The 4,904-nt window shown below is 39.3% G+C and overlaps 1 non-coding gene across 1 annotated transcript; it reads right to left on the minus strand.

Annotated features, from left to right (window-relative positions):
* Positions 1-582: 582 nt before the first annotated feature.
* On the minus strand, positions 583-654 carry trnat-cgu (transfer RNA threonine (anticodon CGU)). Its single transcript has one exon. It is a non-coding gene; the product is annotated as a tRNA-Thr (tRNA).
* Positions 655-4,904: the final 4,250 nt, after the last annotated feature.

The raw sequence follows: 4,904 nt of genomic DNA on the forward strand, positions 1-4,904 counted from the left end.
AACTGCTGATTGATGCAGAGTGGGCAAAAATGACAGCAGGCGGTTTTACCTGCAGTCTTCAAACCAAAACCACCGTCTGCAACGGCAGTTTTTAAACACTGTGAGGGTAAATCTGAAACACATACACACCTGCACTGCACTGTGCACTGCATTTCCTTTCATTTTAAGCAAATCCAGGTTGTTCTGTTTGAAGGCAAGGAGGCAATTGGACCATTAAATGCACCAACATAAATTACTGAATATATCTGGGGTTTATTCATGTCTGATATTTTCCTAAAACTAATGGACAGTGAAGGCCTACACTGCCTCTAGTGGTGCAGCTGCCGCACCACAGCTGACTTTATCTGTTTCTACTCTGTTGGATATTTATTTTATATTAACAGACTCCAAACAAGTGAGTAAAAATGCATAGGCTACTTTTTTAAAACCTGATAGACTGTACACTGATGGAAGGTGACTGAAGAAAGCTTTGGCAATATTTCTCTTTCGGATATTTAATGTTGTGTCAAATCTCAGCACATATAAACTCTGAGCACATGTAACAGACTGACCATTCCAACAAGCTAATTGGGAGTAGCCAAAAGGCACGGACGGGGTTCGAACCCGCGATCTTCGGTTTACGAGACCGACGCCTTACCACTTGGCCACCGCGCCTGCGCTAAAAAAGCCGGCACAATCCTCTATATTCCTTACAGATCCTGGTATATGCGTGTTATGCGATATGTAAGATATACGTATGAGGGTGTGATCGGTCACAATTGGCCATTATTCACTGCCGAGGCCCTGCTTCCTCCCTCAGACACACATGTGAACCACGGGAGCTGCCGAGTCATGATACTTGTATAAATGTATTGTTGCAATTCGGCCGCAAGGGGGGGCTGTTCTCTACCATGTGCACCGACATGTGTCTTTATCTTTGCAGGTCTCTGCTCTCCTTCCTCCAGTGTTGGCAACAAAGAAGCACCAAAGAAGGAGGTGAGAGCTTACTCTTTACAGTCTTTTTCTTTGTTTATTATTAAACATGAACTTGTCCAATTTGCTGTGAAACAAACCAGTTCAGGAAAAGTAAAGGCAACAGGCTGCAATGATTGCACCTACAATGCAAATGTGCGATGGGATGGACAGGAAAACACACCATCCCGTGAGTAGGGGGCAAAAATATAAAGTTTGTCCTGAGGTTGGTAATGAGGGAAAGGCCAGTGGGTCATTAAGATTAAAAAGGCTGATCTTCATGAAGTCACATCAATCTACCCATTAGATTTTAACGGATCTTGTCTACCAGACTGATAGTGGCTGAAAATGCCACCAAAAGCTTTAAGTGATATAATCATCCATTTTTGTGTAACCTCAACTATGTATAATGACAGAGAGAAAACACAAAACAGTACATACCTTGTCAAGGTGTGGTCAAAGGGAAATTTCTGGAGGCCAGGGGGTCACCATAATCACCAGGAGTCCTCTGGGGACCATTAACATCCAAACTAAACCATGTATGTTAGGTCAGTTCTCCTGTCAGTGCTGCAACTATGACTGTATGAAACAATAAAAATCTTCTTAAACTTATAGGTAATCTGTGCAGTACCTTCAAGATGTTTTGTTCCGCATCAGTATCGAACAGGCTGAGTTTGAGCTTGCATAGCAAATAACTATGAGAACCAGTAGGCTGCGTGTAATTCTTTTCTCAGCAATACAATATGCATGAAGCCCGACTGCAGCTTTTCTCTGTCTTTCTTTTCAAAACATCAAAGATGAATCCTCGCCTGAGGGGCTTTTTCTCCCTTTTATTTGGATCAGATATCCTAGAGGCTGTTTGAAAAATGAATAAGACTCATTTCCATTGGGAATGAGTTAGCGGTGAAAATCACAGATGTGGAGTATTCACCTTGACCTGCTTACAGCAAGTCGGCAGCGCACAGACCAGAAGAGGGGCTTCTCTTCACCATAACCGCAGAGGTAGATTTAATTCAGAGCACAATGAAATGTGACAGGATTTCTCTGAAAGTCCATCTTTGCTTTAGTGTGCCGTCTGTTTGGAAAAAAAAAAAAAAGGAATTTTAGACAGCATTTATGCTCACCAACAAGTCATATCATATGCAGATACACTATACATCCATGTCCAAGTCCCAAGGTTTTTGGGGGAAGTCTGAATTCTGAATGTTGAACTATGATCTAGGGAATAAGGATTTGTTATTTCTCTGTTGTTTAGGCCCTTAAGATGAAGCTTTATTGAACAAAATATAAAAGCAAGTTACCTGTACCATCGATGACAAAACAGGATAAGCATCCATTAGTGACTCTGAAGGATTTTCAATTGCTGGAGGTGCTTATAGTCAATTTTATGTCGCATGGAATTGATCCTTTTCAACAGCTCTGCCTTTTTTGTAATCATAAACCTCTTCTACATCATAACCTGAGAGATACAGTATGTTCCAGTCAGAGATCACATGAATCTGGGGCATTTTTGTTCATATGGGGAACACCAAGCAGCTCACTCCCTCAGAGAATACGAAGTATTACTGTAGCAATCTATTTAATTATTTATTGGTGTATTGCTTTGAAGAATCATCTTATTTTGCCGTGCTTGTGCAAGAATACTCCTGTGCCCTGAATCTGTGTGAATATATATTTTTTTTGTTTGTTTAACAGACACACTTTTTTTGTGCAGAACTCTTTTGTTATGTAAACAAGAGTGAGTCTCAAGTGCATTTTCTGTATTTGAATTCTGATAACTGACCAGCGAAATGATGTACTGCAACAACCCAGCAAGCTTCCTCTGGCTGCTTTGTATTTCTCTAAGCATGTTAGCACAGTCATCTTGGCTCTGAGTTGCTGTGGTTTTTGAGTTTTTATTTAATGTAAAAATAGCTAGATTCCTGCAAGATGTCTCCATAGAGCACAAAAGCAAGGCCACAACAGTATCTGTGTTTCATAGCTCATAACATGGCATCATCAGTCACACTCAAACCCGAATGAAATAACTACAAATCAGATAAATTGCATTCCTTTCTGCATGACACATCCACAGACACGTTTATTTTCGTTCTACGATGCTTGACAAGCTTCCGTCTCATGGTACCACGTTTGAAAAGATTTCACTATTTTAATTTTAAGCAACAAGCGAACTCCCTCTAAAATCTTGAATTGTCGTTTTTCCGCCTCAGTCTTTGTATGGATTCAGTAAATGAGACATAATGTGTGAATTAGTGAACTGAAGATTGCTGGTAAGTGGATTTTGCTGCCTTTGGCAGACTCAACCGTTTCCACGTTTACAGTGTTTGTAGTAGTGCTAAAGCTAACCTAGCTGCAACTTCGCGTTAGCATTTAATGTAGCATTTATTGCTAACTTCGGCAAAAAAAAGCGAACAAACATGAGGTTATTTTCCACAATGTCGAACTGACCTAGATATTCAATCATGTATAGACAGTGTACAGCTGTGTTTAGTGGTTTCATTACTTTGACACAGATTACACTGTAGCCTTAGCTAATTGTTACTTGTAGCTAGGTGTGCACTGAGTATTAAAGTAACGTTGACGTTACAATTACCTTTCGCAGCCGTTTTCCCTTTTTACAGTCTTACACAAGGCTGTTAACAGAACACACGCGCATCAGGCAAAACAATGATTGGAGAAAATTATGATTGTTTAACAAAATTAAGAGGTAACGTTAACAAGTAGGTTAAGTTAGCTAAATGCTAACGCTAGCTTTTTGTGGAAGAGTTTTTGTGTTAAAGCAAGCTAAGGTACTGTCTTGGACCACCCTGAGGCAAAAGAATAACACATCATCTTAAACTTACTGATGAGTTTTGCTTCTATGTTGCTACATTTTCCTTTTTTTGACCTCTTATGCCAATGTACCTGCTTTTTCTTACTACTAAACTAAATTTCCCCAGTGTGGGATGAATAAAGTCCTATCTATCTATCTATCTATCTATCTATCTATCTATCTATCTATCTATCTATCTATCTATCTATCTATCTATCTACATTATTTGTTGTGGCTAGCTCATTTTCTGAAAAAACAAAAACAAAAACAAAACATTTAGAGACAAATCTGAAAAGTATAAAGCTTAATTAAAATCAATGGTTTGCTCAATTATTTTATGATAATGTGTAACCTATAATGTGTTCCTGCTATTCATCTGAAGAACATCAGACATCCTTAGTTTTTTCAGATCGTTCAAGTTATTTGGCATATTCCTCTTTATCTTGTGGTGTTTTATGATTTCACTCTTGCTGATCTTTTGTAACTTGTTTTATTTTGTGAAAATGTCGTTTTTGATATTAAGTAGGCTATGTGTTTGTACAGAATACTGACAAGTTAAAATCTGGGAGTAAAATGCGTTTAAAGGCATCACAATCCAAACAAAAAAGTGGCAGGCGGCACCGTGGGTCTTTGCTGGCGCAGTGCGAGGAGAAAATTGGTCATTGTGAGAAGGGTATGCTGGATCTGACCCTGGCTCCAACCAGACATGCAAGTGTGAAATCCACTTGAAAGGTAAGCAGCAGATAAAGCTACACAACAAAGGCAATATCATTTCTCCCCCCTTTCTCCAAAAATTCTTTTCATCCATCTTTTTCCTCCTTTCTTTGCATTCACCCCCTCAATCACTGGGTTATTTTCACAACTTCATACAGCAGATGGATGTGAGTTTTAATAAAATATCAATTAGTGACGCGATTCATTGAAAAGCCTTTGGGGCTGAAATTTGTAATGTCTAAGAAACCAATTTGATTTGGCACAACGCTGCTTAATTTATGTTTCTCTTTTTTTCTGTTGCTTAATGTGTACGGAGCAATTAGGTGCACAATCACTCATGCCTGTTGGGTCTGTTACCATAGCTACAATACGATTGTGCAGACAATCATCTGGTCCTTGTTTCCTCCAATAGGGTCGCACGGCTGAA

Source organism: Chaetodon trifascialis, chromosome 15 (assembly GCF_039877785.1).
Source record: "Chaetodon trifascialis isolate fChaTrf1 chromosome 15, fChaTrf1.hap1, whole genome shotgun sequence".
In the NCBI taxonomy this organism is placed as follows: Eukaryota; Metazoa; Chordata; class Actinopteri; order Chaetodontiformes; family Chaetodontidae; genus Chaetodon; species Chaetodon trifascialis.